Source organism: Candoia aspera, chromosome 4 (genome assembly GCF_035149785.1).
Source record: "Candoia aspera isolate rCanAsp1 chromosome 4, rCanAsp1.hap2, whole genome shotgun sequence".
Taxonomy (NCBI): domain Eukaryota; kingdom Metazoa; phylum Chordata; class Lepidosauria; order Squamata; family Boidae; genus Candoia; species Candoia aspera.
This window is the reverse complement of record NC_086156.1, coordinates 21,253,841-21,266,467: the sequence shown is the minus strand read 5'-3', so window position 1 is coordinate 21,266,467 and position 12,627 is coordinate 21,253,841.

Below are 12,627 nucleotides of genomic sequence, written 5' to 3'. Positions count from 1 at the left end.
ACATTTACAATTCATGGGGGTTCATGAGAGAAAACTGTATTATTTAGGCCAGCAATAGTGAACTACATTACTGAACTAGAAAGCATTTTTCACTATCAGCTGTGCTGGCTGGATTTACTGTGAGTAATTGTTCAGCAACATCCTTGTGCATTTCTGGAGGCCCAAGTTCAATCCTGTATCAGGCAAAGCACCTGGAAATAATATCCAACAAGATATCCCTTTAATTTATTTTCCTTATTATAGCATTAAAAACTGGTGTTTGTTTTTTAAGAAAATGTGTTCACACATTATGAAACAGCTTAACCAATAGATGGCAGTTGCACAGACAGTCCTCAAGTTACAACTGCAGTTGGGACCAGGATTGCCACCACTAAGCAATGTGATTGTAAAGCATGATGTCAAGTGACCGCACCACTTAGCAACCACAATCCAGGCAGTCCCAATTGCCATTGTAACCCCAAGATGCATGGGTCATTAAGCGGGAAGTGGGGCGAGTCCCAGGCAAGAAGCCCAGGGTTGCAGGGGGTGGAGGAGGCCCTGGGAGGCCCAGCACAACCTGCACAGGAATTGGGGAGGGGGAGCTGCAGGTGCAGGTGCATGCTTATGAGCACAGGGAAGCTCAGGGAAGGAGAGCATGGGTGCATACATGCAAGTGCAGGGAGGCCCGGGGAAGGAGATCACAGCATGATGCACAGGAAGGGGGGGGGGGCTTCCCCATTGTAATGGTATGTGGGAAAGACCTTGGGAGACTAGGCAAAGAAATGCTGCCAAGGAAATGGTCAGATAAGAGATAGCATAGCCCGTAGCTGGATAGCGGGTGGGGCAAGAGGCTCAGAAGACATCCTCCCTAGTTTCATGGGCTGCACAGAAGGTGGGGAGAATTGTACTTTCAGACTTGCAAGATTCTGGTTTACCCTGAGAGCCTGACACCCATTGACTTTGCTTGTGGGAAGCTGGCAGGGAAGGTTGCAAATGGCAATTACGTGACTGTGGGATGCTGCAACTGTCATAAGTGTGAGCCAGTTGCCAAGTGTCCAAATTGCAATCATGTGACCATGGCGGTGCTGCAATGGCCGGAAGTTTGAACACTGGTCATAAGTACCACTCGTTCAGCACCACCACAATTTTGAATGGTCACTGAAGAGCATATCCACATTTACCATTTAAGCTTGTCCTATCCTGTGCTCATGCTGGCTTGACTTCAAGATGACTTAAGAAAATCCTGTCTGAACTGAGATATTTTGCCAACTACATCCTTCTGTTGGACAATTGCTTTCCCTATTGTGGAAATATATACAGATACATACATACATGACATTACATTTACATTTACATATACAGGACAAAAATATCAAAGTGCATGCATATACTGGCACAATATCTATCTTAAAAAAGTGTTCCTTTGTTCCACCCAGTTCCATTCCAGGTTCTATATCTCTCTGTAACAATGCTGAAATAGCACAATGGTTATGATCTTTGTTTAGCCTATAGAAGGTTGCCAGTGCAAAATCTATAGGCTATTTGGGAGCTAATGGTAAAGCTCTTCTGCCTCAGGGTACTGATAAAATGGTGTATATCCAGACTTAAAAATAAAACAAAATAAAAACAAACCTAGGGGGGAAACTACCTAACTCAAAAAAAGAAAAGTAATTAAAAAGGGGAGGTGTTGGTTTCAAACTAGTAACCTTCTATATTTTAGGCAAGGATCATAGTTACTGTGCTATTTCAGCACTGTTGTAAAGGGAGGTATAGAAGGTATAACAGTACAGAATAACCATTGATTCAGTTGAAGAAGCATTCCTTCCTCTGTAAAGTAACTAATCAAATGCTGGACTTTATTATGCTAAATGGATAAGAGTATCAAAATGATATAGCAGTGTACATGAGAGACGGAGCAGAAAATCATGCTGTGAGGTTACTTTGACAGCGAGGGGGGTGGTATAAATAGAGAGAAACCTTATCCATTTATGTCCTGCAGAAGTGGTTGCCTGTCCATTCTGATAACTGGGCAATTGCATGATACAAATAAGCCCCCAGTCTTGTTGAAGCAGACAGATGCACAAGGAAACCAGTTTTTAAAAATAGCTAGGAAGGAATCATGGATCAAGCAGATACTATTTCTCTCTCATTTCTGTCCTGCTAACATGAGCCCAAATATGGACATGGTAATTCATTGCTTGATAAAGTCTCATTCAAATAAGTTCAATTCCTGGTGACTTCATAGACAAGTACATGTATTTTTCTTTGTGAACATACAGAATTTATTTGCCATTTTCTTTTTCCAAGGTGTGGTGTCCTTTTTCATTTATTTATTTTTTGGACTAGTGTCCAACCTGGGGATATTAATTAATTGGTTTTTGAGGCTACCCTCTCAATAATTCTTGTGATCTCCCCCCTAACTAGATCTGACTAGCTTTTCAAGATAGTTGAAAAGTTGACCATTGTTGTTGTTGTTGTTTATTCGTTTAGTCGCTTCCGACTCTTCGTGACTTCATGGACCAGCCCACGCCAGAGCTTCCTGTCAGTCGTCAACACCCCCAGCTCCCCCAGGGACAAGTCCGTCACCTCTAGAATATCATCCATCCACCTTGCCCTTGGTCGGCCCCTCTTCCTTTTGCCCTCCACTCTCCCTAGCATCAACATCTTCTCCAGGGTGTCCTGTCTTCTCATTATGTGGCCAAAGTATTTCAGTTTGGCCTTTAATATTGTTCCCTCAAGTGAGAAGTCTGGCTTAATTTCCTGGAGGATGGACTGGTTTGATCTTCTTGCAGTCCAAGGCACTCTCAGAATTTTCCTCCAACACCACAGTTCAAAAGCATCGATCTTCCTTCTCTCAGCCTTCCTTATGGTCCAGCTCTCGCAGCCATATGTTACTACGGGGAACACCATTGCTTTAACTATGTGGGCCTTTGTTGTCAGTGTGATGTCTCTGCTCTTAACTATTTTATCGAGATTTGTCATTGCTCTTCTCCCAAGGATTAAGCGTCTTCTGATTTCCTGACTGCAGTCAGCATCTGCAGTAATCTTCGCACCTAGGAATACAAAGTTTTTCACTGCTTCTACATTTTCTCCCTCTATTTGCCACTTATCAATCAAGCTGGTTGCCATAATCTTGGTTTTTTTGAGGTTTAGCTGCAAGCCAGCTTTTGCACTTTCTTCTTTCACCTTCATCATAAGGCTCCTCAGTTCCTCTTCGCTTTCAGCCATCAAAGTGGTATCATCTGCATATCTGAGATTGTTCATGTTTCTTCCAGAGATTTTAACTCCAGCCTTGGATTCCTCAAGCCCAGCATGTCGCATGATGTGTTCTGCATACAAGTTGAATAGGTAGGGTGAGAGTATACAGCCCTGCCGTACTCCTTTCCCAATCTTAAACCAGTCCGTTGTTCCGTGGTCTGTTCTTACTGTTGCTACTTGGTCGTTATACAGATTCTTCAGGAGGCAGACAAGATGACTTGGTATCCCCATACCACTAAGAACTTGCCACAATTTGTTATGGTCCACACAGTCAAAGGCTTTAGAATAGTCAATAAAACAGAAATAGATGTTTTTCTGAAACTCCCTGGCTTTTTCCATTATCCAGCGGATATTGGCAATTTGGTCTCTAGTTCCTCTGCCTTTTCTAAACCCAGCTTGTACATCTGGCAATTCTCGCTCCATGAACTGCTGAAGTCTACCTTGCAGGATCTTGAGCATTACCTTACTGGCATGTGAAATGAGTGCCACTGTTCGATAGTTTGAACATTCTTTAGTGTTTCCCTTTTTTGGTATGGGGATATAAGTTGATTTTTTCAAATCTGATGGCCATTCTTGTATTTTCCAAATTTGCTGGCATATAGCATGCATTACCTTGACAGCCTCATCTTGCAAGATTTTGAACAGTTCAGCTGGGATGCCGTCGTCTCCTGATGCCTTCTTATTAGCAATGCTTCTTAAGGCCCACTCAACCTCACTCTTCAGGATGTCTGGCTCTAGCTCACTGACCACACCATCAAAGCTATCCCCGATATTGTTATCCTTCCTATACAGGTCTTCTGTATATTCCTGCCACCTTTTCTTGATCTCTTCTTCTTCTGTTAGGTCCTTGCCATCTTTGTTTTTGATCATACCCATTTTGGCCTGGAATTTACCTCCAATGTTTCTAATTTTCTGGAAGAGGTCTCTTGTCCTTCCTATTCTATTGTCTTCTTCCACTTTCGTGCACTGCTTGTTTAAAAATAATTCCTTATCTCTTCTGGCTAACCTCTGGAATTTTGCATTTAATTGGGCATATCTCCCCCTATCACTGTTGCCTTTTGCTTTCCTTCTTTCTTGGGCTACTTCTAGTGTCTCAGCAGACAGCCATTTTGCCTTCTTGGTTTTCTCTTTCTTTGGGATGTATTTTGTTGCCGCCTCCTGAACAATGCTGCGAACTTCTGTCCAGAGTTCTTCTGGGACCCTATCTACTAAGTCCAGTCCCTTAAATCTATTCTTCACCTCCACTGCATATTCCTTAGGAATATTAGTGAGCTCATATCTAGCTGATCTGTGGGTCTTCCCTAATCTCTTTAGTCTGATCCTAAATTGTGCAAGAAGAAGTTCGTGATCTGAACTACAGTCAGCTCCAGGTCTTGTTTTTACCGACTGTACAGATGTCCGCCACCTTTGGCTGCAAAGGATGTAATCAATCTGATTTCGGTGTTGTCCATCTGGTGAAGTCCATGTATAAAGCCATCTCTTAGGTTGTTGGAAAAGGAATATCCTCCATTACAATCCTAATCTTATCTAATCTAATCTAATCCCTGGAAGGTAAATTCATCCATTTAAAACTGATCAACAATATTAGCATTCATTTTTGTTTTTGTACTTCTGAGTGCCAGAAGGTTCCTTTTAAATTTCTGAGGGTTTTTCCTCTTTTCTTCAACTTGTCCTAATTCCTTGTTCTCTAACAAGACCAAAAAAAAAAAAGTGTTTGCTTTTTCTGTTTCTGATCAGACTGCAGCTTTGATGAAAAACCCTGGTTTTGTTTCAAAGAACTGTGGATCTGAGTCTACCATTCTCAGTAGAGGTTCCCTTTTTGATTTATTTTCTGCACAATGCTGCTTTCTCCTTCACATCCTGGTATGAAGGTCTTGCATTTATTCATTCTTCTTCCTATGCCTGTAGCCACAGTTTGCTTTTATCTTCTTTAACTCAGTGGTATTCAACTTTACGTTTCTCATTTCCTCAAATGTGCTAAATGTCCCGTTTCTGAGGCCCGAACACAGCTCTTGTTTTGTGATCTCCACGATGTGGTGTTTGTATGCATGACTGTCTTGGAACTAGTGCTTTCTTAGGAACTGTGATACTAAAGTAATGGAGGAGGATCCAGGGGTGCATGCATCATTTTCAAATGGTGCAAGATGGCTTCTGTTTGAAGCTAAAAGACATTCTGCTGACCGAAGCAGCATCTGAGCTTTTTCTCATGAGTGGTCTTCTCAGAACCTAGCTCTTCCTGGGGCAATAGAAAGACCCACCAATAGAAACAAAATGATACATTGCCCTGGCTCTCCTTGCATTCTTCTTGTCTTTTGTGATGCAGAAGAAAAACAGCTTAAGGCAGCATAAATCATGCTGAGGCCAGAACAAGGCCACTGCTGTTAGGGAAGGAGGCTACAGATCAGTGTTTCTCAACCATGGCAACTTTAAGATATGTGGACTTCAGCTCCCAGAATTCTCCAGCCAGCCAGGCTGGCTGGGGAATTCTGGGAGATGAAATCCACATATGTTAAAGGAGCCAAAGTTGAGAAATACTGTTATAGATCATATATTTAGGCAAATGTCACCTCTTTGTCTCTCCCGCAGACAAAAGTACCTGTTTATGGACCAAATCCATCTCTCTACCTTCTGTTTCTCCTCATGTTGTTGTCTGGAACAAATAGATATCATCATCATCATCATCATCATCATCATCATCATCATCATCAACTCTTTCTACCCAGAGGGTAGAATTCTAACACTTCACAGTGATAGAATTAATTGTGCAAAGCCATGGTTTAAGCATATTGTATTGAGTAAACCACCATTATTTGCATGGCACAAAATCTTGAGTCCTAAACTACAGTTTACAAGCCACAATAGCTGGGTTCTTACCATATGCTAAATCAAACCAAACACATCGTGATTTAGGGCAATGAGGAAGCTAGCCCTTATTTTTGCGGTTTAAAATCAGAGCTGCACCACCTGACTAGGCTGAATAGTATGCTGAATGAGGATGATATTTTATTATGAATATGTTTAGATAACCTGTTAGCCTAACACAATAATCTGCATTTAGTTCAAACCTATTAGTTTGCTGACATGTTCAAGATACAAACCAGAGATTAAAATGAGTTGAAAGAGTATCAACAATCTCTGGCAAGATCAGAGGCCCTTCTTTAGTCTTTTGTTCATCTCAGAACAAATGACCTTCTAAATGACAATAGGGTTGTAATTTATTGAAGCCCCAAATAGAGTTCCAGAGAAAAGAAAGCTATAAATGATGCAGGCTGTACAACTCGCTTGTTTGGGTAGCCAGAGGTTAGCTTAGTGTAAGAGCCCTGATGTGATAACCTTTGCATTTGAATGGGTAACATGATCCCCATCAGTATATTCAGATAAACAAGGGATTGAAAAGCTACCAGATATCTTATGTTTATTAAAATTAAAATGTGGTCAGCAGACCTTTCAATCAAACTAAGAACAGAGAATTTTAAAGCATCGAACAAGAACCCTGAAGGCCATTGCACTGTTCACTAATAAGGAACATTCACAATCTTATATAAGACAATTCATTAAAAAATTATACACAAAAAGCATAGTTTGCTATCAATTAGTTTGATTTAACTATTTGGGACCTTAGTGTGAGAGAAGCAACATAATAGCCATATATACAGTTACTACCTTGTCAAAACCAGAGAGAAGATATGAGACATAGTGGTCTTTTGTCCTTCGGGGGAACATCTTTGATATATTAGAGGCTAGCATAATATCTGTGACATTAAAACCTTCACTCAGTAAAGAAAACAGTGCTCATTACGAAATGATTAAGACATGGGAAAGCAATTTGAGTTTACACTCTTCACTGACAATCTGGATCTTCTGGTTAATCAATAAAAAAGGAAAAAAAATAAAACTAGGGAAAGGGAGTGTTGTTCATTCACTGTTTTTTCTACCTGAGAGACATTTAAAACATACCAACACAAGCAATAAGGCATGTGTAGGTACTTGCATTACCCTGTGTTTTAAAACCCTGTTTTTCAGTTGCAAAAACAGGAAGACTATAAATGTTTTTTTTTTTTAAAATCTTATTCTCTTCAGAGAATTTGGTCCACTGAAGGAAGTCCAAGGAAGATTCATGGTATTTAGGAGTGTGATGCTAATGAGAAGGCCAATACTTAGGATTATTGTTAAACTGACAAGGAGCATATGGATAGTGCCTTCTGCAAGTACCCATTAAGGGCAGAGAAGCATCCTCAGAGAGGTGGGGAAGCATATCTCAGCAATGCCTTTAAATGTTAATTTAAACAACACCTCACTCTCTCCCCTACCCCAGTTTGCACAGTTGCAGAGACCATATTAGACCATATTATGACCCTGGGCCAGTCACTCTCTCTCAGCCCAACTCACCTCACAGGGTTGTTGCTGTGGGGAAAATAGGAGGAAGAAGGAGTATGAGGTATGTTCGCCACCTTGAGTTATTTATAAAAATAATAAAAGCAGGATAAAAATAAAATAAATAATAATAAATAATAATAATAATAATATGCCCAATAATGACCTAATGCTCAAAAGGAGGTTCTAAATAAAGGTTCTTCTCCCTGTCAATCAATAGGGAGTAACAACCAATAGTATTGCAACTTTAGGGGGTGGGGAATGAGATACACAATTAATAGAAAAGGATGCAGAAGGGTGAAAGCAAGAAAACCACAGGGGTGTCTGTGGGGTAGGGTAAAAATAAATCAAGATGGTGGTTATGGTGGTGCAATCGAAGTTCCACATGTTTTTTTATCTGTGTTGCACATAAAATTGGGAGGAACTTTAATTGCATCATTACACTGCCTGTGTGACTGTTGGTATGTTAACTACATCACAAGGCCATTGGGAAAAATCCCCAGTCAAAATGCCCTCTGAAAGGAAGTAAATACTCTGAATAAAAAGGGGGGGGCACACATACCCATACAAACCATCTTAGAAACAAGCCATTAAAAAAAGAGAAGGTATAAATGCTGTAAACACAACAGGAATGCATGTTGTATTTTAGATGGACAAATCCCATTTGAACATTATGCCTTTTCATTCCTATTTAGGGAGGAGAGATACATGCATGAACAAGGAAGGATGGGAAAATGCACTTGTGCCTATCCGACAGGATGGCATGAATTGAGAAATATTGCCCATTTCAGTCCTGTTATGCTCTACACTGACTTCTTTGTCTGGTCTAAAAACTGAGTATTATTTCTTGGCTTCATTAGGGATTGGCAGACTTTTCACCTATACTCCACCATCATTTTGTTTTTTGCAGTGAATAAGATCCTGTTGCAAGGAATGCGCCCCCATGGATCTAATTATGGAAGATATGCACACGGCACACTGATACCATAGTGGAAATCTGAAGTGTGCAGGTTCCTTCCTTTGTTCATCATAATTGCTGTGTTTAGTAAGAAAGCTCAGAGCTCATATCCTAAGTTCATCAAATAAGTTGTTCTCTGGTTTCTCAGAGGCAGCAGCAAAGCAATCATGGGTCTATCAAAAAGCCATGCATTATGGAGGGGTATTATTAAAAAATAATCTCCCACGCTGCCTAATAAATAAAGCAAAACTCTTTTGCTGAACTGATGGCACAGAGGGAAGGCTTTCTACTCTCAGCCAAGAGCAGAGTTTCAGAAAGGAATAATGAAAGAAATGCCCAATAGAGAAATTCAGGCTTATTAATGGCTGCATGTCTTTTTTTGGCCAACAGAAATGTCAGATTACAGTAAAAATATTGAGCTAAACCCTTGAGGAATCCTCGCTCACTTGACACATACATACATACAGTCACATTTATTTCATTTTCACAGCTATGTTAGTGTTTTGTTTTTTATTTGTTAGATTATATCCCAGTAATTAAACAGTTGTTCATATTCTCCATGACTTGCCACTCCAGTCTTGAATGACCTTTCATACCATGTTGAGGAGAGGAACAGCAACTTCTCACCAAAGTCCCAGGCACACCTACCATCAGGATTTGATCAGCTCTTTCTCCTAAACTGTAGGCAGTTCTCAATGCAGGTAATAACCAGGCATAGGGAATAAAACTGCCAGTTGAATCAATTCTAAGTTCAGTTCAGTACAGATGTCCAGCTAAAGATGCTATCAAAATTACTTTGCTGGATGGTACCACCTCATCTCTTCTGACAGCACAAAGCTGAGCCCAGGATTTACAGGAGTGTTACAGCTGGTGGGAGGTTGTTGTGTCTCTTAAAGAAAAGAGCAAAAGTTGAGAGAGAGAGAGAGAGAGAGAGAGAGAGAGAGAGAGAGAGAGAGAACACCAATGGGAGGAAGCTTCTACAATATGTGTGTCAACTAAATTTGGGACTCCTCTAGCTTGCAGGCGTTGGATATGTACCTAGAGTCAATCCTAAAGGTACCATTGTCTACCTAGTGAATAGTATTCTTATTAGAGCTAGGCAGATCTTCAAAGGGTATTTTAATAAAGGGTGAAGCAAGGGACTCCTTGGAGCTGCTTTGCAAAGCAACAAGACCCCTCACTCCTACAAGTGACATCAAGTGATCACGTTGCTTCTTTTCATTCCCCTCCTCAAACTTCCAGCAGTTCTAATAACCAGAAGAGTTGTCTACACAAATGCAGTGCATGTGCAGAAGTTTCTTCCAGTTATTTTGCTGGTTGAGGGTGCAAGGCAACACAAAGTGCCTTATCAAGGCAAATCACATTGTTTCTTGACCTCTGTGAAGAATGTCTTGTTGCCTCCAGAGCAAAATTCTTTGCTGAGGCATATCTAAGCCACCTTGCCCAGGTCTAGTTCTCATGTAACACAGGAATAGCCATCAAATTATAATATAACATTTATTTTGGACTGCAAAGAAAATAAAGATAGATAAGGTGCCCTGTGAAGCTGTTTTGGAAGGAGAGAGTCATTCTACAACCATGGTACTTCCTGTGACAAGACATTTTTCTAGGAGTCAACCATCTCACTTCCGTCTGGTGGGGATTCATAGGAGGACCTCTGGAATAGGTCTTGCATTGTGTTTAAATAAACATGCCTACCAAATGAAAATATTTATACCAATGTTCTGAAGAAGAATGCAAGTATCAAACTGGTATATTTCAGACAATGCCATACTTCCAAGTATGCTAATCACCTAAAATTTAGAAAATGATTTGTCTTTTATTATCTTTTGCCTTCTTACATTTCCTGTGAAAAAGATCATCAGCATTATTCTCACACTACAAAAAGGGAGATGTCTGGAGCAACATAAGGCTTTTCCCCCTTGCTCTTACTTATAGCATAAACTTGTCTTGGCATTTTTTGATTTATTTATTGTTTGGTCATTCCTCAGACGTTGCCTTCTTCTCATCTCCAGCCCATGATTGAGGCAGGCTTAAGTCAGCTTTGGCTGTACTGGATTCAAGCTGTCTTTTTCTCTTATTCTGACACCATCCAAGGACAGCCTTACGGATGACTGACTTGAAACAGCAATAGATGAATTAAAGATCAAGATTGTTAGAAGTAAAGGAAGAAGTGTAAAGTTGGTTTGCTTGACCAAGGTTAAAATAAAACATGTTTCTATAAAGCTCTGGAAAGCCTTTATGGACTTTTTGCTGACACCAGGACTGAAATATTAATAATTTATGAGGGATGGGTTATGGGAAGAAGAGACACTTGTTGTAATCTTATAGCAGGTGAAGAGTTACTAGGTTTGTTTATACTTCTGATGAAGATTGGAAATCACTTCTTTAAATATTTCTTTTCTTTTTCTTTATTTTACTTTCTTCTTTTTCATTTTCTTTCCTTGCACTTTTTATTCTTTCTTTCCATCTCTTTTTCTCTCTCTGATTTTAGTTAATATTTGCTTTTATGATTGTTATCAAAATTTTCAATAAAAACTATTTAAAAAAGTAAAAATAAAAATCCAAGAGTCACAGTGGCAAAGAATATTTGTTATTGAGAGTTGGGCAGCATACAAGTTTAATAAATTATTATTGCTAATATACTTTATCAATGTATTGTAATGTACAGAAGCACAAGCAAGCCTTCAGATTCTCTCAAATACTTCTTCAAACTGGATATTAAACATGCCAAGAGCAGAAGGGTTGGTCATGGAGCTGGTCAGGGAGTGCAAGCTCCCAAAGCCTGTGGCTTCAATGATTTGCTGGAAGTGCAATGTTGAATATACAGTATATTTACTTGTAAAATGTACTGACCGCCTCAATCCTTAATGACCCTAAGCAATGAACAAGTCTTAAACCTAACTACAAATTAATCCTGTATACAAAACAGTAATACTCCTTCTGACTCTAAAAACCACGTACTTTCCAAAGGCCTTCTGAAAACCACAAGCTTTGATCACTTTTCAGAAGGCCATGGGGGTGGAAGCTACCATTGCCTCAGGGGACAGCCAGTTTCAAAGGAGGGGAGCCCACACAAAGGATACCTGCCATTGGCCTCCTTGGGTTACACCTTGCAAGAGGAAGGACCTTCAGCAGATGCTCCTTGATCATCTGGACTGGCAGACAGAATGTACCTGGAAAAGACCCTGGGCCATTAGATGGCACTCTGATAGCTGCAACACTAGATTTCAGGTTGTCCCAAGGACTCCTGGGATACTCAGTTCTCCAAAACCAGGAGGATATCAAGTTCTTGACAAGAAGAACTGGAGAAATAATTCTTCAATATCTGAGCAAAATTGGAGATTCATTATAGATGTACTGTTAGTAGAACCCAAACTGTTACTTTCTAACTGAAGAGCATATCCTTGCAAATTTATTTCCCATCATTACCTGAATCAAATGTAAGAATCTAAAGCAAGGCAACATTTTTTCCTTCTTCAGTTACCCTCCCTTCATTCTGCAGATGAAATTGGAAAGCTTAAATTCCTTCTTCTTGTTGGGGGGGGGGCAGGAGAATGCTATGTAAAAATTGCACAGTGGGGTAGAAAAGGAATGGTTCTCAATTACTTTCCCAGTTCTTTGAGATAAACTGTATAGCAGTTTCTTTAGCTTAGGGATGATATGAACTAGGAGATGTTTGAATAACACAGACACTTAAAATAGTTAGCAACACTTATTTTATAACATGAATTCTGAAACCTGCCAAGAAGAACTTGTACAGATGTCTGTCCACCTCCATTGTTACATTCAGTTAAGTGCAGTTCTTTCCATAGCAACCAAAAACTTTTCAAGGCAGAAATAAACTAATCCTCTCCGGCTTGCTGAGCACCATCAAGGAATTTCAAAAACATTGGATTTCCTGGGAGCTAAGTACTTTGTGGGATTCAAAAGGCCATGGAGTCATACACCAACTCTCCTTTTTTCCATTTTGACTGAAAGTAAGAATTCAGAATTGGGGAGGAGTCTGTTTTTTCCAGTGTTAATCTCTTCATATTATCTTCAAGCCTTTAAAAAAA